We start from the raw sequence: 21,120 nt of genomic DNA on the forward strand, positions 1-21,120 counted from the left end.
CAGCAGGCAGCTTTTTCATTCAGTTCTCCCACCTCTACTTTCCCATACACAACACAAACATATTCTTACACCAACATCCAGGAATGCGGCACCTGCACTCAGCCACACAGCTCAAGGCTGTGTCCATGGGAACTATCTAATAGCTCCACTGCTCTCATGGGAAATGGCCTAACACTCTGCAACACTCCAAATCCTTCAAACTTCATTTGTGGGGCTGTGACTTCACCCCACAGAAGGATACTCTGATTTGGTTAGGAAAGAGAAGCTGTGATTTTGTATGTGGCTGTGCAAAGCACCCACTGAACTTCACTCTCCTATACTGTGACTTCCCAATTTGTTTAAAGGAACTGTGAAATGAAGAACCTGAGGATTTACCTGTCTTTGTTTTGTCTCGCTTTATCAAGCACACTTGTCAGTTTTCACCTTTTGTGCTATGCCTTGACTTAAATATTTGTGCCATGTACCATTAAAATTCTCAGCTGAGAACTTTCCTCCTTTCAGCTGCACAACTACTGCATACCATTTGTTAATTTGAGAGTTTCAAATGCATTTAGTGTGAATAATAGCAGAGTTCAAAGAACAATGGTCTGTCTTTATACACAGAACTGCCAAATCCCCTAAGCCAAGGTGATTCCATTCTGATCCAGAAAGGAGTATCAGAGTTTAATCTCTTGTGCCCTAATAGTCTTTTGCTTCTTGTCTAACAATTGGCAGTTCCACAGGCAGTTTTTGTAATATTAATATTTTCAGGAGCCAACCAACATTAACCCCATAGTTTATTGTTTTAACTGTTTACTAGTGTATTTGGTTTAGACAATTTGACAAAAAGGGCAGCTTAGATGACAGATTTAAAGCTGTCAGCCTCATGGGGTGACTCCATACAGAAGTTATGAGCAACATTAAATTGCAAAAAAGCTTGTAAACCCTTTGTTAAATAATTTTAATTGAGACTGGTATATGCTCAAACCAATGTAAATAACAAGTTATACAGACAAGAATACATTAGAAAAAAAAAACAACAAACAAAAAAAAAAACCAACAAAGCAAATAAACCCACAACAAAAGCCTTAGATAGAAAAAACGTAAAAAGAAGAAAGATGATGTTATGTTAAATTCTCAGGCTACATTTCACTACTATTACTGTTACCATTTATCAAGGACTTTCAAACCAGTTCTGATATTTTTCCCCAGCTCTGATATTTCTCCCCTTTGTGTTTGTAACTCTGGCTGTTACATTCTCAACTGTCATGTTCTTACCTAAACTGTCCCTCTTAAAAGTTTCTTTGTTCACATTAATTTCTGGTCATATTTGAATCAGCAAAGCAGAACACTTCCTGTCCTTGGGGTGGGGATGAACCCATACTGGATATGAGGAGCCCATGTCAGCACTAACAGGATGCAGACCAGGAAGTTGTGCATTTTATTAACAGGAACAAAAGTGGCAAAGTTTTGGCAGAATTGGAGTGAAATATTTGTGCATTGAACAGAGTAAGAACTGGAACCAAAACATTTTTTTTTTATAACTAGAGCAAAGTGGTTTGGTATATTTGGAAAACATCAGGAGCATATAAGACAAAGGTTCAGCTCAAAACCTGGGGCTGGAATGAGAGCTGTAGCTGCCCAACTAACTGGAGCCATGTCTCCAGCATGCTGAAAAAAGCTCCTTTGGTGAGTTGAGAGTACAAATGAGTTACGTCCTGGAGCAACAAGCCATGGACACTACTGACAAATCAGTAATCAAAAGTTTGGAATTAATAAAAATGAAGTTAGAATTAATATTGGTCAGTAAGAATAAAAACTGACTCAAATTCTTCTGCTGGAGCACAAAGCACGCTTCTGAGGGAGCTAACAGTTCACATGGACCAAAATACAAGGAAATAGCTCTGTGATGTGGATCTAAAATAGGACCAGGAGTAGTAGCCAAAAGTGTGGTGCCTTCTAATGTATTATAGCTCTGTCTGCTGCTCAGCACTTCCTAATCTGGGCTAGCATGTTTTCACACTTCTTCCAGCAGCAGCTCAAGAGTCTCTCCGTGATTGAAACCTGTGGCAGAACAAGCCTGGTTGTTTAAAATTTGCTAGATGAAGAAGGAATGTGCATCAAAAAAAGCTGACAGATGTTTTATTGGTCAGCTTCACAGGTTGATCTTCCTGTCAATTATGGCTTTTCACAGAATGAAGTCTCTGACAGAGACAGGCAAGCATGGTCTTCTATTAGCTTTCTGGAAAAGCCCAAAAAGCCTCATCTTTTCCATAGCCAAAAGAAATATATATTGAGCTTGAGGGAGATGGAAACCATATTTTTTTAAAAAATAAATTCTACAACTTCTTTCATTGTTGATTTGTGACCTTGAGATCTCTAAAATTGTGCAGTATCCTCCTTTATGACAGCTGCATTTATAACAACTAATGTGGTCAGGGGGCAGTCCCTTTACTAAAAGCTTTTAGAAGGGAGGAGATAAAAGTTGCTGGTGAAATTGATGCTGCAGGTGCAGCAACCAAAGACAAAGCATGGTAACCACACCTTGTTTTTACACTTGCAGCTTTTGGGAACTGACAGGAAAGGTTACTTTTGCTTTATATCTATTTCTGAGAAGCAAGACCTGATAATTATCAGGTGGTTCACCTGTGTCATGAAACAGCTGTATCAACAACCTTCAGTTAAACTACATGTCAGAAAGAATGTGTGTGTGGAGTCACTCCATGAGAACTGCTTTAAACCAAGCTGGAAAACTCTGGGGCTGAAACAGTGTGTTTCCCACAGCTGTTGAGTAGATCTCATTTTTTTTAACTAGAATAGACTCATGTGTCCAAGGTCTCTTAAGGCCCTCTTCTAATGCAGATAATCAATTTGTCTAACACAGGTAAAAGTCCTAGCTAAACCCTTTATTTCTGTTTGCAAAGTAGTCCCCCATCAGAAGTTTTGATGTTTTTTGGTTTTGTTTTTTTTTGCATACTGCAATCTTTACCTGATTCTACTTTTTAACTGCCTTGTTTGCATGACAAGAACTAAGAAACAAAAATTCCATAAGATACATAGAACCTTAAGGATGGAAAAGCTGGCTATGGCCTAGTGAAACTGAAAATGTTTGTAAAATCACAGCTCTCTCTGGGCAAGGAATTATAAGAGTTGTAAAGATGAGCTCATTTTTAGTAAACTATAAAAGATGAGCCCTGAAGTTTAAGGGCAGAGTTTAATGAGCAGAGTACTGCTTCAACTCTTTCTGCCATGATTCAGACTGTGTTTAGAAATGGCAGTTTAGACCTGTCTCCATTAGTATCATACAACAAAGTAAGGAAGTGCAAATCAGCTAAGTGGCAAAGGAACTGAGTTTTACCGTCCTTTCCGGAATTGAAAATTTCCCAAATTATCCCCAGAAAACCCTTGGAGAGGTGTAAGAAAAACCACAAGGAAACTTTCTGAGCTGAGAAGTCAAAGAAGACCAGCTGATCCAAACAAAGGATTCTTTATATGCTAAAAAGATTCAGCAGGTGGTCACATTGCTAAGGCTCTGTGAAAGGAAACTGAAAAGGCATTAAGCTGAGTCCAGCATGGACGTGACATGACTGTTGCATTTTGCATTTGACATAATGGATATCTCCAGCTACAGTGGGCAAATCCATAGCATTCTTGCTTTCCAAAGAGCATGGAGGACTGCTCTTTTTTGGAAATATGTGGCAGCTGCCACAAGATTATAATAATATCTCAGTCTTGCTCTATATAAAGATCTTTTCTAAATTTACAAGGAAATAACTCATTGGGTTAAAACATTTATCAAGAAAAGATAAATTGTGAAACATTTAGGATCTTCTATTTACTTTGCCCAATTCCCAGCTGTATACCTGCTTTTTAGCTGTCTTGCATCCTAAATTAATTCTTGCTAGTAAGTGGAAGAGCTAAGATCACAAACGTCATCTACCACTCTGTTAAGACCTTTGGCAAAAGGACTGGGGAGACTTTGGGGAAAGTAGCATCTTAAGTTGTTACAGTGATCTAACCCTGTCAGATTCTGCCAGATCTAACCCTCCTCTAAAGGTAATCTGTGCAAGCCAACAAGTTCCGTGGGAAGCTTATAGGAAATGACTTAAGAAGAGAGTATCTTGTAAATACTGCTCTTCCCCTTAAATTGAAAGAGGGGAGAAGGGAGAGAGTAGCAGCCTTTCCTTTCAAATCAGAGGAAGAAGATTGATCCTTTGTATGCAATGTCTTAGGGAATACATCTTGTGTGTAGTAAACTAGACATTAGTACCTTCTCTTCTGAGGTAATCTGAGCCCATGTCTAGTAGGACAGTGCCCCAGATAATAAACCAAAGACTATACTATGCTAGTCAAGGGGTGTACTTAAATCTAGTTGAAGCTGGGAAAACTATCTTTGCATGAAATACTGTTCTCTAAACCAGAGATGGTATAAGCAAGAGCGATCTAAGATAAGGGTTACAGCACACATTGAATGGTCCCTGCTCTCATTAAGATGTCACAATTTATATTGACTATGCTGGTGGCATCTGTGCCTTTGCAATTTAGCTTTTCTAGCTTCCATGGGCGGGCTTACATTGTCTGCTTGGCATTGTCCATCTATTTCTATGAACCAGGATTGTTTATGGGACACTATAAATCAACAATGCTAGTTTTTAACCTCAAAAATCTCGAAAATGAATTAACTTACAGTGACACACATTAGAGTTTAACCTTGAGATTTGCAGACCAAAGTCTTCTATTGATCTGCAGAAGGGAAAAACATGGTCTGCAGAAACCAGTTCTCAGAAAGAGTTTACTTCCTTATTCTTTTCAGATGAAATAATGATGATCACAATGCTTCAGTATGAAGTTAATTTTTACACTATACAAGCTGTCCTGAGGCCAAAAATGAATTTGGCATTTGCCAGGAAACACCTCACTATATAGCTACTCAGATTTTTAAACTGATGCTGAAAGTTTTCGAATAATCTCCCTAACTAATCGGTTTCCATCCCTTCTCTAATTCCAGTAATATAATTGTTACTCTCCAAAGCTAAGAGCAAAGAGTAGATAATCAAGTGACACTGAAAACATCACGAAAAACATCACCATAAAATCCAGTGCTCATAAACAGCAATGTCTCAGATGGTACTGCTTAAAATCAGACCACTAGTGTCAGGGCTAATTCTATGTTTTCTGTTTTGAAAGATTCCACAATAATTTTGATGCACTGTGTACTCCTTCCAGGGAAAATATGATTATAGGCCACCTCTCCATTATGTGACCATTTCTGTAGTGATTAAATCTGTATCAATTGACATTTAGCCTTTTGCAGATGTTTTCACAGACGGGAATTGGTATGGAAGAAAAAAAAGTAGGAGGAAAGCAGTCTTTGTATGTCTTATGACCTAGTTGTAATTCCATTTAAAATGTTAGAGAACTATTTCATTGAAAAAGGAAAGCCTAAAAAAATGACAAGGGTTATAAGGGGAGTAAATGCAGTTATGTGAGCCAGATCAAACCAATTCATTTTCTGCTACTCGAAGTCTGATCAGGAAAAATAGGCTAGAGGTTTGTTGTTGCCCTTCAAGAAATCCAGCTTGAAGATGGAATTCATGCCTGAATGCAGACAAGCAATTTGGAAAAGTCAGAGTTTGATTTATTGTTCTCTGAAAGGTTGTGTAAAGCTTCTTACTAAAGATCTCAAAGTTACACAAAGGTGGTTTGTATGATTAAGGGCAAGGATAGTTCTCAAGAACTCTTAGAAGATACAGACATAAGCTTGCTCTCATTTATGAAAATGTCAAAACAAGTAAACGAGATTTGAGAAACCCAAGATACGACACAGTTCAATAAACTGCAGTTGATAAAAAAATGTCGAAAAAAGCCATTCTTTGGCCATTCTGCTCTGGGACAGAAAATCTGTAACACAACTTGCAAGGTCTTAAAGCATGCCCCTGCAATGAAAGGGAAAAGACAAACTAAATTAGAGCAAATGTTCACTGCTTCCCAGCAAACAACGTCTAGGCTGCGAACACTAGATGAATTTAGGATTTCAGTTATTTATTTTGAGGAGATTAGTCTCGGTAGAAGGGTAGGTGGATTTGCTTGTGAGTACACAATGCCGTTCTCTTGTGCTGTAAATCAATGCAGCTCCAACGAAATTTGGGGAAAAGCAGAATTTCTGACTCTTAAACACTATTTTAGTTATGTATAATCACAAGAGCTTCAACTGTTAAATTAAAAATATATATGTACCCACATATATATGCCTCTCTCTCCCCTCAAAGGTTCCTTTCTGGTTATATTTCACCTTTGTTCACATTACCCACAGTATCAGAAGTCTCAACTCAGAGCTTCCTGGCTCTTGGTAATTATTTCAGTCTTCACTTTACTGCAGTGTTTCTGTTTTATTTTTATGGTATTCCAGCAATACATCATAATGAAATAACAAAACTTGGAGATTGAAGAGAAGCTTGGCTTTGGGCTTGAAGTGTCTGATGGAGTCCTGGATTTATATTTTGGCCAAGGTACATTACTTTTGCAGATTCAGGACCCCACAAACCAGTGCAGCTGCTCCCAAGCTTTTTCTAAGGAATAGGTTTACTGTAAATTGCATCAGAAGATAAAAGGTGGTGGGGTTTTATTTGTTTACAATGTATTTAAGAATGAGTTAACAGGTTGAATATTGATGAAACATACTAATATATTGAATACTAAATTGCTACTAATGACATAATTAGCTTCTAGCAAATAGTCTTTTCTAAAAAGCTCATCTCTTACTCTTCTGACAGATCCTAAGTATGTGTTACTGTTCACTGAAAAGATAAAAAACAATGCAAAAGCCAGAATGTTACGGGATACAAATCAAATTTACTTTGAAATTACTTTCCTTAATCCTGTAATGTAAAGCATATTGTACTCTTATTGATTTAACATGGAAAAAAAAGGAAAGGCTCTTTGTAGACTGTATCAGGTTATCAACCACGAGTAACATCTTCTTTTCCAGAGAAGAATGCTGTGTGAACTAACACACGAGCACTCAGCTCAGAATTGAAAGTTTTCTCTAACGCAGCAGTATTAGCCCATGACTGCATTAAGTGCTTAACAAGCTCTGTAATTGAGAATAACATAATGTCATAACAATGTCATAACAATTACATTAACAGATTCATGGACACAAACTTCCTCATAAACTTCAGTGGTGCAATAAGTTCCTACAGGTTTCCTACAATACCCACTTGATCCACTTTTTTGACGCTTTCACCTCTGCACTGAAATACAGCAACTAATGAACAATGAAGTGTTATGTGGTATAAGTTTAGGGAGTAGTATCTGTAGCAGAGCACAGCTGAAGAGGAATTTTAGTAGACAAAATTTGTAGCCCTTTGTTCCACCTTCAAACCCACTTCCTACAGAACTTCCAGAAGAGATTTTCCATTCAAGTTCACATCCAGACCTTCTTTAATTTAACATTTTCCAGCATGATAGTGCAGAATTATGCTGTAATTGCAAGAAAAGTCTAATTTTTTGAGCCACCAAGTCATATCAGAATTTATTCTAAAAAGTGTGGCATTCATAAATAAGTAAAATACTATCATAGCAAAAACTGTATTACAAAATTCAGTTACCTAAACTGTGAGGTGCTTGAGAAAAAAAAAATCTATTTCTATTTAAATGGTGAAGGGGCATCAAAACTCCCAAAAGTTTGCAAAAGATGCTGTGATTAAATATGGAAAAGAGAAAAGTGCATTCATAACAATGAAGATAAGAAACTAAATATGAAGAGCTTTCATGGCCTCAGAATATATTTGCATAAAAATGTTCTGGTTAAATTTGCAGGAGGACACTTTAATCTCATTCTAAGTTACATCAACTTAATTAGAGATTGTGGACAAAAGTAGGTATTTAAAAATTATATAATTTTAATTCAGAAATCTTCTTTCTGAAGTGTTGTTCCCACCCTTCTAGAATGCTGGTTGCTATAAAAGCCAGTAATTTTCATTATTAATTTAATATATTTGTCAATAATTTAATCTAAAAAATTTGATTAAAAAATAAGGGGGGCAAGATCTGTTAGCATGAACTTTTTTTAAGCATGCTCAAATCACTCTCTGTTCTACAGGGTAGGACTGTGCAACACAGGGAGGTAAATCCTCAACAATGTTAGCTGCTTGTTATTCTGGAAAAATCCCCTGCCTTATCTATTTCTGTAATAATTCCTGTTTTTACCAAACTGTGTTCAGTGTGATCTGTAAGACACTAAAGCATGCTTTCTACCCTACATATAACTGGCAAAGCTTTACTTAATGTATCTGCTTCAGCAGTACACTTCAGGAAACATGGGCCAGCTGGAGGGAGACCAAAGAAGAAAGAGAGTGACTGGCAATTAGGAAACATCACCTACAAAAAACAACTGCAAAAACAGGTGTTATTTGAAGGAGGATAAGATTTCTGAGGAGTGAAAAAGAAAAGGATTTTTTAATATTTAGTATATTGATGTAAAAAATGGAAAAAAATCTGATTGCTATGTCCAGCATGCAAATAACAAATATGCTGAAACTGCAGGAAGTGACATTTAATGTAAATGTTGTTGTTTTCTTCCTTATGATAAAGTAACTCAGTATTTTAAACAAACTGCTATAATGATACCACAATCTTAACTGTGTTAAAAAAATTACATGCCAAAAATTATATATTTATAACTGACCTTGCCTTTGGGCCATGGAATGAGACTACTTGACCTCTTATGGCTCTCTGTTGACCTTTTATTTTCTTTTGATTCTTGGCTATGAAGTTATTTACAATAAACTTAACTCCTTCTGTAAAAGCTCCAAGATCAGGCCCTAAATCTGTCATGGTGTTGATAGTAATGACGATCAGAAGTGTAACACTTGTAAAACTGGAATGTGAAATCCCTTACCTCACAAAATGTCAGTGAGAATCACTTTAAGAATGACCCTGTGATATGATCCTGACAAATCCCAGCTGTATCTGAAATGGAAAGGTTATTTGACAGTGAACTTTATTTTAGTGTGGTGACTTCCGGCTGTCTGTAACAAAAATAAATTGAATGATATAGTCAAAACACCATAATCTCCTACAAGGCCAAAACCAGAGTCATATTTCATTTACTATCACTTGTTTCAGATATACTTTAGTTTATTGCTTTATGGTTCTTGAATGCTGAAATTCATAAATCATGATAAGGTCAGCTGCATTCTCTTAGGTATACAAATAATCTGTAAAATGTAGTTCTTGTTAGACTATCCATGCCCAAAGAGAAAATCACCTTTGACTAAATTATTTTTATTTTAGAACAAACTCTGTTTGATGTACATTGTGAACATGTACCTCTTCTTACAAGTTATCTAAGCCTAGATTAACTCTGGCAGCTGAACTCTGCACATACAAAAAATTATGTATTTTGAGAACAAGAAAGACATCACAGCATTCTAGATAGCACAGTAGGGTTGGGTTTTTTCTGTGTTCCTCAGTCTTTCTTCTGTTTTCCCAAGCTTTTTTCTGTTCTCCTCTGTCTTACACTAGTATTCATTTTGATTGAAAAAATGGTTTTAAAAGTAGGATAAAAAAAATACAGTCACTTTGGACTGAATAAATTAATAAAAACTTATGGATCTGGTTACCTCCACTGAACCATTGCTTTGTGCTGCCCAGGTGTTATAAGGAACTGGTCATGTGTAACTAAGAACTGCTTCAGACAGGGGCAAAATCTTCCTGCTGCTTTAGCCTGTTCTTATATTACTGGCACAACTTCAGTGCAGGAGATGAAGCAGGACCACTTCTTTTTCCAGTGACCCCTGATTTCTTTATGGTTATTACTGGCCACAGTTCCTTGTAAACAGAGACTGGGGTAAAAGCTGTGAATCAGGTACCTGTCGTGCCATAGTCCCTCGACAGCATTCAGATGGCAGAATTCTCTGCCTCTTATTTCTCTTATTTCTAGAGATTCTGAATTACGTCACTAAATCAGCAAAGACTGACGTCCTAGGTAGCACTGATTCCCTTGCAATTCAAGAACCTCCCTCCAGTTTCCTCATCGCTGTATATACCTTTCTTTTTACCTGAGACTACTATTACCTGCTCCCTGCAGGAGAGGGGAGACTCCTTCTGTCCATCATTTGCAGCCTGCTAGGCCTTTATAGTTCCTCAAATAAATTTTTCCTGAATGGGCTCCTTACACTGTTCTTCCTGTAGTCACTTGTGTGAAAAAAAAGAAAGAACCAAACAAAAACAGGCCAGAAATGCTGAAACACTGTCAAAGAAGAACTGGGTGTGCAAAAAGGATGGGAATAGGGCTATGTATCTGGGATTTACATCTTTCCCATCACCAGTTTCTGGAACTGATTTTGGCTAATTCTTGTTCCAGCTAACCATCTTTCTACAATACATTTCTAGTTAGAACTGCTCAGAAGGGAAGTATGAGTCCTAATCTTTGCAAAGAAATAATATTTACTGTTCAGTCTTCCCACCACACTTACTGTTGTTTATGACTCTGGCAGTGACACACAGTGCCCTGTTACATTCTTAGTGGGCTAGAAACTAAATATATGCATGAAAAATACTGTTCCTATCTCTAGGAATTTGCAGTTTAAAACATGTTATGGCAAGATAAAGCAAGAGCTGTAGACAAATTTTTCCATCTCTACTGAAATTTTACTTGTTTAGAAAGTGAATGTTTATTGTCTGCAAACCACATAGCATAAAATAAATGCAATACAAATGACAATGAAAAGGAATTTTCTCTCCTAAATTGTTCTATAGAATTTTTCTTCCTAAAGTACTGAAGCAAAAAATATATCTGTAACCATGGAGATTATACCAGGCAACATGCATAATAATTCAAAGTGTGGCATCACACAAATGTTCTTTGTCATGAGTGGATTACTACAAAGAAGTAGGTTTCCCTTAAACAATTTTCAGAAGCAGGATAGATGTGGTTCATTTCTCAACCCTCTTTTTTGCAAGGGGGAAGGGGAAGTGTCAGCACTGTGGCAGCATAGTACTGTGTTCAGTTTGAAAAGAGCCAGCTTCCCAGGTTCCTGGGAGTTTTGAGTCAGAGATATGATTTGCTGAAAATATTTATCTCCTGTGAATAGTCACATCAGAGCAATGAATCCCACCACATTGCCCACATGGCATAAAAGATGTCCATGGCGACATATAGTTAAGGATAAATAGTAAACAGTTCTAATTAATTTTTATTTGGTTTGGTTTTAGGACTACATACAAATGTAGAAAATCTGTATTAAAATAATTTATGTTTAATCCTAGAAATACCAAGATTTGGCTAATTTAAGTGTTAGCTATAAAACAGCATTCCTTCACATTTGGCAATATTTCTTTCTCTGCTTATTCCTTCTATGAATGGATGGCATCAAATAGCAAAGAGCTCTCAGTCTGCCAGTTTCTAATGCAGGATGAATATTGATGTGGTTCTTAGTCTGATACAATCTATAAGTCAGAGGGAAAAAATTGCTGCAATCAGGACCTTTCATAATTCATTAATTTCATATTTTCACTTTTCCACCTAATGGGTTAACTAAAATCTGGTGGTTTGCAGTTGTTTGAGTTAGGAGGAGAAACTGATGATGATGCAAGGATGATGTAAACCCTGTTAACTTACAAACAATGTAGAAAATGTGGTTTCCTTCAAGACAGGAGAAATTCAGAAAATACGTCCTTTTTATGCAGTCCTGAACTCCTCAGTTGTTTCTCAGAGCCACACACCTACTTTTTTTTTTCTTGTCGCGGTAACTTCTTTTTTTCCATTTCCTGGCAATTCCTGGCATTTTGTGCCAACCCTGAAATTATAGATTACAGTAAATGTCTTTCCAATTCCTCCTCCACCTTATTTTGCTTTGGCAATAGGCCGCTGTTTCACCTATCACTTTTATAAAGTTGGACTTTTTCTTTTTTTGCATTTATTTTAAGTGACAGACCTTTTTTATGCTCTCCAACTTGAAAATGCAATTTTACCCAGCCACCAATGGATAGAGGTTGAATGTAATTAATTCTTTCCCTTTCTTTTCTGTAGGAGGCTACAAAGAGGTCCAGTGTGAAAGCAGGAGTTAACACTGTTACTTAACGCATTACTTCTGTCCCAGAGGAGCTGACCTCCCCAGACATCAGTGGTAATCATCATTTCCATCATTGCCTAAGATGGGTGTTATCATGCAAAGCATGTTTTTTAGGAGGAATAATTTTACCCAACATATTCATTCTTAAATTCACTGTGTGGAATTCAAATACGTCAACATTTATATCTAGAAAAATTAACCGAATTAAAGCAACATGGAAGGTATATTTTACTTCGTAACTTGCCAGACAGCGGTGCTTGGCCATGTGATTAGCAGCACTAGGATTGGCCAGAGAGATTTTGGATTTGGGAACTGATAAAGATTTGTAAAATAATCACAGTAAATACAGCAATAGCCATTATTTTCTTTACCTGAGCAGTGAAAACTGCTCGGTGCTGCACACATGTGACAGTATTGCAGCACAATGATTTAATAAAGCACTTAGCACTCCCAACCCTTATGAGGCAGATCAGGGACACTTCCATTCCTTTCCCTTCCGACTTCAGATTTAATTTCTGCATCCCTTGGTAGAATTTGCACTACAGTGTGTGGTGCATTTAAGACAGAGCCCTTCCTAACTTCTTTTCTTCTCCCTGTACTCGGCACTGATGGGGCCACATCTCAAATCCTGTGTCCAGTTCTTGGCCCCTCAATTCTGGAAGGACATTGAGGTGCTGGACCATGTCCAGAGAAGGGAACAGAGCTGATGAACGGTCTGGAGCACAAGTCTTATGAGGAGTGATTGAAGGAGCTGGGGTTATTTATCCTGGAGAGGAGGAGGCTCAGGCTTATCACCCTCTACAATCACCTGAAAATAAGGCTGTAGGTGGGGATCAATCTCTTTTCCCAGGCAACCAGCGACAGGACGAGAGCTGCACCATGAAAGGTTTAGGTTCAACATTAGCAGGAATTTCTTCACAGAAAGGGGTGATTAGACATTGGAATGGGCTGCCCGGGGAGGTAGTGGAGTCACTGTCCCTGGAGGTGTTTAAGGAATGGGTGGACGTGGTGCTTGGTGACATGGTCTTGTTGACATGGCAGTGTTTGGTCACAGGTTGGACTCGATGATCTCAGAGGTCTTTTCCAAAATGACTGATTCTGTGATTTTGTGTTTCCTTTGGGTCAAACCGAGCCAAACAGGGCTCAGGGAGAACAGACAAAGGTAGCGGTGGAGTAGGGAGACCCTTCCCACCGCTCTCGGCTGCTCCTTAGGCAAGACAGGCCCCCGACAGCCCTCACGGGGCTCAGCCCCGCCCCCTCCCCGCGCCCTCCCCCGGCCCCGCCCCGCCGCGCTACCCGGAGCCGATTGGTCCGGGCAGCGTCACGTGACGGCGGGGCGGGCGGGCGCGCGCTCGCGGGGAGCCGGGCCCGGTGGGAGCGGCGCCGGCGAGGGCGGAAGTGCGCGGCGAGGGCGCGCGGGCGGCTGCGGTGCCCCCTCAATGAGAGCCGGGGGGCGGCGGCAGCACCGGGCACAGCCGGGCCGAGGGGCACAACCGGGCCGCGAGCCGCGCCGGAGCCCCCAGGTGAGAGCGAGGGGCAACCCCGGGATCCCCCCGTACCAACCCCGGGATTGTGGGAGGGGGCTCGGCTGTCCCGGCCCCGCGCCCCCGGTGAGGGGAGGCGGGAGCCGCCAGGTTCTGGCGCCGCCCGGGGATGGGCTGAGCGCTCTTGTGTCCGCGCTCTGCGGAGGGCGAGGGGAAGTGTCACCGGGGGTGCGGGGCAGCCTCTCCTTGCGAGGGGCGAGGGGAGCCCGCGGGTTCTGCCCCGGGACGCGGCCCCTCAGCCGCGGGGGAGCCCCAGGGTGCGGGCGGGGGAAGCGACGGTGACCGCCGGGCCTGCGCGGGGCCGCAGTGGGAGGCGGGAGGCCCCGCTCCTGCGGCTCCCGGTGCCGCCGGGCTGAGGTGGAGCCGGGGGACGGCGGTGACTCGTATCTACAAGTGGGACTGGGGGAGGGAGAGGGCGAGGAGGAGCCGGCCTTGAGCCCCAGCTCCTCGGGCGGGTTCCTCCCGTGCAGGCTGCCCTGCCTTCCCTGGGCTGCCCGAGGATAAGTGATAACGTTTTGTCTGTGCGAGATAAACAGGGGGGTTTGGGTGCTGTCGGTCTCAGCCGAACCAGAAGTTCCTGAAGGATCTTGTTTTATCTGGGCAGGTTCTCTCTGTGCCGGTCTTTATCCTCCTTGCAACCTTACGGGTGTAGATCTTGTAGGAAGGGAAGGGTGGTGCCTGAGTGTGACCTTACCTGGAGAAGGGCAGGGACAGAGGTGAGACAAAGCAGCCCAGTCATGCTTCCTGAACAGCTGGGGGAGGCCTAACCAGGTCGTTCTGCTGGAGCCCTGTTGAATCGATTCTGATCTGAGAACAGGAGGCTTAGTCTTGACTACCCCTGGGTATTTTCATAGTGGAAGGGAACAAGGAGACTATACCTGCACTAGGATCAGCCTTGCATTTTTCAAAGCTGTAGCCTGCAGTCTAGGTAGCTTTTTTTTTTTTTTTTAACTGTCCAAACGTTACTTCTGTAGTTTTAGATTCTGGTTTCTCTTGTGAGGGACAAAGAAGTGCCTTTCTATTCAAGGACATCCTCAGAGGTGTGATTTTCAGGAAAAGCTGTCTTTTTTTAGATGCCATAAACACCTTCCTCCCAATTGACGTTAAAGTGACAGTAGGAACTAACAATTGGGAACTAGACTTGTGGTTCTTGGAAGTGATTTGCTTGAAGGCTGAAAATAATTTTATTACAGAGAGTTGATCCTTGTGGGTCCCTTCCAACTCAGAATATTCAGTGATTCTGCAATTTAATAGCAACAGCTCAATTTTACTTGACAATAGCATCTTTACACTTATTCACATATAGCAGACTTTTTAGAATAATTTTACCTACTGCTTCAATCACTTCTGTACACTGAACTTAGGTTTTTGCTTACTATAAGATTATATCAACTTACCATGGTGACACTTTTTGCATTTATTTCCTGTATTAAATACTCCATTTGAGAAATAGAAAAGTCTTCAGAGTGCTCCTGTAAATCAGTTTCCTATATTAGACTTTTAGTAGTAAATTGTTTTACACCTCTTTTGGAGTAGGCCAACTTGATTCTGTTTTGCATGCCTGGAGAAAAGTGAAGCTGACCTATTTTCACTGGTATTATGTATATGCTGCAGAGGAATTTCTAGTTTGAAGATTTAGCTGGAATGCTTTGCAAAAACTCTTTAACTGAAAGCTTAATTTGACCAGACAATATCCTTTCTTGGCCCTCCTTTAAAACTCTCAAACTTGTCTCTAATTGTCAGTGCAGTGGTACTGGAAATCTGGGAGAAGAGCAGTTGAGGCATTTTGATGAAATCAAGTCAGTGATGATGGGACCCTGCCTAGACAACTTGGATGTGTACACTGAAATCTTGGATGGTTTACAGTTCCTGTGATCTAATGCCTCTTTCAGGCTCTAAGTTTTTTCAGCAGAGCTTAATTGATTGAGCCCTACTGTTATTTGAACAAATGCTGGATAAAATGGCTTGCTTCTCTGGGAAGTGTTGGTGTCCAAACTTCATAAGGAACAAAACTGTCCTGTGAACAGAGCAGAAGTGGCCATGTGGTACAGCAGAACAAGCCCTAGGATCCTGATTTGGGAATCTGGTTCGTAGTTTGTTCTTGTCCTGTTGCTTTGTAAACTCTGTTCCCTTTCCATGCAGCGGATAATTGCACTTTATAATTTCTTATTGACTAAATTCAAACTCCATGTGACTGATTAAGTGAATTGCTTTCCATTACACAATGAATTCATGTGAATTAATAGCCTCTCTTAGCAGGGGTACTGAAGGAGCCTGTTTCTCATGGCAGCTGTGCAGGCAGTGGGCACTCATGGGAATGCAAGTGCATAGTGGTATCAAGACAAACAGTGCCTAAGGTCAGTAGGTGTCTTGTGCCTGTAGCAAAGAGCTTGGGATGGGAGTAGTGGTCTCTGGGGTTTGAGTGAAAGGCAGTGGCTTCCGAGGCCACTGAAGAATATAAATGTAGCTGCTTGCTGCTTTTCATTCCCTGTGTGCCTGACTTCAAGTAACTTTTGCCTGATTGACTTACTGGTGCTGATCCTAATTATCAGCCAGGTTAGATAGCAGCTGTATTCTCAAACTCATTGTCTTGACTTGGAAGTGCTATCCTGCTGATAAAAACCTGCAGTTCTTTAGATTTTTTTTTTTCCTCTCTTCACCTATCTTCCACCCCCATGTCTCTGCTAACAGTTCTCACCACTGTCAAGCAGTGTGATAAGGTTCCATTGCTTGTTACCTGCTATTGTGTGAAGCAGCAAAGTCAGCAAACAATCTTGTCTGTTTTGTTCTCCTAGTGGTACTAATCAGTTTTGTGGCATTTGTTCTATGATACAGTTGCTGCCTGTCCCTTGATGAGGCTAAAGAACAGATATTTTAAATGTCCTTGTTGATATCTGCTAAAGAGCAGTCATTTTATTGGTAGCTCTTTTAGCCCAATAAACAAGACTAAGCAACTTTCCTCAATGTCTGCCCCAGAAATATCAAGTCGTCTTGTCATTTAAGCAAGATGAGTGTGTATAACTCCTGCTTTATCTCTTCATGTTCTTCCAAATACTGCTTTAATAGTAATATTAGAGGATCTGTTTTGTCTCTTGTGCTTGAGATGTGCAAATGTGTTTTTCAAGAACTGTCAAAATGAAAGTCATGAAGTCATGTAATGTGAGAATGTTATTTAGGCTGATGTGTAAGTAGCTACTTGGATCTTTATGGTGACAAAGTGCTTGCGTAGAACAGTCACTTTGAACTGTTTTCTATGGGACCCTGAGCCCATAGCCCTCCTTGCTGAAGTGGTTGACAAAGGAATAATGGTTGATTACAGGACCATGAGTCTTAAGGGAAGTGCAGTCTTGACTAGGAATCTGTGCAAGTCAAAAACTGAAAGAATTTGTTCTAGGATTATAAGCATTTGTTAAAGTCTTAATCCTGTCAGCTGTTACTTTGTGAATTAGTGTTGCTGTCAGTTGAAGTGATTAGTGTGAAATATTTCAGGTCACTAATAATGCAATGAAGCTGGAGTTTTTAATATGTTCCTCTTAAATTTGGAATGTGTCAAAACTAATCCGAAGTCATAGCATAGAACTGGAAAGCTGAGAGCATGCTGAGTTAAGCAGGTGCTGTGGTATCCCTGGTTTCTGGCTCTTTCTGTGTATATCTTTACTTGTAGTGAAAAAGATTATTCTTCAGAAGAATACTGAAGACCCAGACTTAAGCCCCCATTTTGGGCATGGTAGATGGACATGTTAAAGAATGTTTCCAACTTAGATTTAATATTGGTGGTTTTGGGGGGTTTTTTTGCAAGGTAGTGGCTTGAATCACAGGTTTAACAAAGAAAACAATCCCACTTTACAGGCTGTTGTAGAGTACTGCATTAAAGGATTGTACTCAAAACATGGTGAAGCACTTTAAAAGATTATTTGTAGGAGCTACCTGAACTCTGGACTCCATGTTGCAGAACACCAAAGTGGCTTTTTTTTAAAGTAGATGTTTTATAAGGTTAGTGCTCAGGAGGGCACTGCCTTGGGCACCACTCTAAAGCAGACATTTAGCAAGTGAAGTTTTTTTAGATCAAGTTGCTTGCCAATTGCCTCAGCTTTCCAGAAAAGAGGTGGTTTTGCTAACTAGGGAAGCTGATCCCTGCTTAGAATGAGCCAGTCCTAAAGTACATAGTGATCTGTGATACAGCCTTTCCACTAAACTGCTGCTGTGGTAAGAAACTCCTCTCCATGATGGTGCTTTTCTGCTATTTAGTTCTTGGCTTACTGTGAGATTTCATTTTGGGTAGGTAAGGAATTCTCATTACTTTACTCACCAAGAAGTCTCACTGACTGACTTTTATGGCAGCTTTCTGCTTTTATCTACCATGTCATAAAATAGACTAGCCAAGCAATTTAAGGAAATGGTCTTTCAAAAGTCGGGAATGTGTGCTTGAAACTGGTGCTATTTTTCTTTCTACTTTATCATGTTTCAAAGCACAGTCTAGGAATCAATTTCATATTTTAAACAATTCTGCAAACATTAGGAATTTTAAGTTTGTCTTATAATGCAAACTAAATTCAAAGTAGGCTTTATGGGTTGAATCTGTTCTGAAGTTCTAATGGAAGGAAACTAATTAAAATTACTAGACAGGTTGACTGGTGGTGATACTGTACATCTTTATCTTCATTTAGCTTATAAAACAGGGATCAAGCAGTGCTCTTGTCCAACTCCTTTCCTTAATATTCACAACTGTCTTCTAATAGTAGCTATCATATAGTATAATTGTATAACAGGGGTCATAGCAGAGTAATGACCCCTGTTATACTCTTGTAAATAAGTATTAGTTAAGGTTTCTAATTATGTGTTAGTCATCATGGACTGGCTGTAAGTCTTGTAGCTCTGCTGTACTACTTGTGCAAGTTGGCAAATAGGCCTTCCACTTCCAAAGACTCCTCAGAGATAAGATTTGTAACAATGCGTTGCTGGGGCACAGACTTGACTTATGGAGTTGCTGAAGCTGGAAGACACTTCTGGAGACAATCTAGTCTAGTCCTCCTGGTGACTGTGCTACTCGTGACCCATAAAGTGGCTCATTATCATCTGTAGGTAGAGCTTTGTGCACTCCAGCTTTTCTCAGGGGAAGGGCAACTCTCCTGCCTTGCCTTGTTGGCTGATCTGTCCTAGAGAGCCTGTAGCCATCCACAGCAGCACTCCAACTGTGAGAGCTATCTCAGCTCATCTCTGTGATCCCAGGGAGGTTATAACCCCAGCATCTCCCACCTGATCCCTGTGCTGCATGCATTAGTGTACAGAAGCACCCTGTTGTGCTGATTTTGTAGCAGGGGCACGAGAGCTTATGTGATGAGCTGGCTGTGTATCAGAATAGATTTTTTTTTTCTGGTAATGTGTGCTGTGGAGAGAGGAAATGTCTCCAAGAGCACACAAGGATAAATGCATATTTTATATTCTGCATTAGTTCTGTATTTTCATGTGACCTGTCACTTGTTAGGTCATAAAGGGAAGTGTCCTGAATTAAGTGTGTTCTAATTCTCTGTGTTGAAGTGGTTCTTAGTTAACACTCTGCCACCCAAAACTTGTTCAGAGTTATGAACAAGCATGTTGTATTGTGCCACTCTTCATTCTATAGCACTCTGGAGGCTCTGGTTGGAGATCATGTTTGGCTGTAAATATTTTTATAGTGGTAGGCAAAGGCTTTGTGAGGGAGACCAGGGATAACACTTCTCCCGTAAGGGAAGCTCTCCACAGCTTTTTAGTTTTATTAAGTTTGAATAGGTGTATTGAAATAGGATGTGACCTCTGCACTGGCGTAATAATACAGTTCCCATTTGAAGATAGAAATACTGCTTTTGGTTTTGTTATAAAGTACATGACTGCAGTAGTCTGGAAAACTACATGTCTGTTTGTTATTGGAAACATCTGCTCTCGGTCCAGAACAAAGGTATCTTCTTGTATATGCAGAATCCTTTTGTATGGTATTCACTCTGCCTGATTGGGTAAACTAAAGTGAAGAAACCTGTTTAGAGGTGACAACACAACAGCTGAATTATGGATAACTAATAATTATCTGAGGTACTAAATGACACTGTTGTTGCTTTGTGTGCTGGAAATGCATTGACTGAAAGATGGGAGAAAGGCTGGCACTTGTGTTAAGTCACCTGATTGAGGGAGCTGAGTGTATATATCACGGTATATATCTGTGAACCCCTCAGTTAAGTGCTTAAAATAGTGGCAGTACTTTCAGAGGCTACAGGAAGATGATTCCCCAGTGCCCCTGGGGAGGTGGGACTCTGTAGTTAAGAGTAAACTCAGAGTAGAGGATTACTACTTGCCTATCTGCATCAAATGTGAGCTCAACAGTGGCTTACGTTTTCCAAATAGAGATATGAACATGATACATTACCTGACTTCAGTTTAGGAGCAAGGAATGTAATTGTATGGGCAGACACAGTTGCTTCTGCTGGTATTACTTATGCCAAACTAAATGGTGTTTAGACTTGTGATTTATCCCAAGCATCTGGTTCACTAGGAAAATTGAAGGCAAGCGTGATCTAGTGAGATACATCCTCTGGGGGAGCAAGTGGTAGCAGATTGTGGCCTGTCTGCAGTGCTTGGTGCTATATTCCCGAGACCTGACTGGATCTGCCAGACCCATGGTTGGGGAGGGAATTTGACTGGGTAACATTCATGACAGCTCCTGCAACTCTGTAGCATTCTTCTAGCTGAATTGGCCTTTTTGGAATTTGCTAAATCAATGTTAGTGGCAACTTCTTTGTGGGTTATATAGTTGCAGGTTTTTCACTGAAGTAACTGAAACCATGTTGTAACCTGGTACTGAAGTAAGATTTTCATCTAGGTTATTTTGAACTTTGATGTGCCACTAAGACACTGATTGTAAAATGAGATATTTCATTTGTCTGTTGTATTTGTTATGCTCCTGGAGATCCAATTAAAAGTCGGTATTAGTTTAACATCTGAAGCATCTCTTAGTGTATGCTGTGTATCAAAGGTGAACGTGCTTCTGCATGGATGAGCTTTCAAAGGAAGCATAGCTGAAGTACACTTTGCAATTCAGTGGGAGTGAGGCTGTTGAAGAAGTCTGTTGTCTAAGTGTCACTTTTCTGGTATGAGCCTAGTTGACTAGTGTGAACAATGGTGTCATAATTCACCCTGAGTATTTAGGCAACTAGTCTGTTACCACCACAGTGACAAACTCTTAGCATAGTAATACTGGTTAATGGTATTAACTCAGTCTTTGTGCTTGTAGAAGATTTCTATCAGGTTTCCTAGCAAGTTCTTGCTGGGATTAGAACAATGTGATAGATCCTTTTCTTCAATAGTCTGCCTGCAATATGTCTTCTGGGTGTTAATATTAGACCTGGAGGCTTCCTGAAAGTACTTGGAGAGGTCTGGCTAGATATCTCCCTACAGAATAATTGTTTTTAGCTGTAATGGCACTACTGTCATATGACTTCCACTTCAGAGAACACTATCTTGCTGAAATAAAGAGTATATTCTGCTTG

The 21,120-nt window shown here is 40.2% G+C and overlaps 1 protein-coding gene across 2 annotated transcripts in view; it reads left to right on the plus strand.

Moving 5' to 3' along the window:
• The window catches only part of RALB (RALB Ras like proto-oncogene B), a 57,258-nt gene that overhangs the window by 16,949 nt on the left and 19,189 nt on the right, over positions 1-21,120 (plus strand). The window contains exon 2 of one of the 2 annotated variants that reach the window (XM_017823540.1): positions 12,017-12,113. The gene's annotated coding sequence lies outside the window, so the exon portion shown is untranslated. Of the gene's footprint in view, positions 1-12,016; positions 12,114-13,473; positions 13,583-21,120 lie in introns of those variants that run through there. The other variant, XM_017823539.1, reaches the window with a different exon arrangement.

Source organism: Lepidothrix coronata, unplaced genomic scaffold (assembly GCF_001604755.1).
Source record: "Lepidothrix coronata isolate B3197 unplaced genomic scaffold, Lepidothrix_coronata-1.0 Scaffold103, whole genome shotgun sequence".
Lineage (NCBI taxonomy): Eukaryota > Metazoa > Chordata > Aves > Passeriformes > Pipridae > Lepidothrix > Lepidothrix coronata.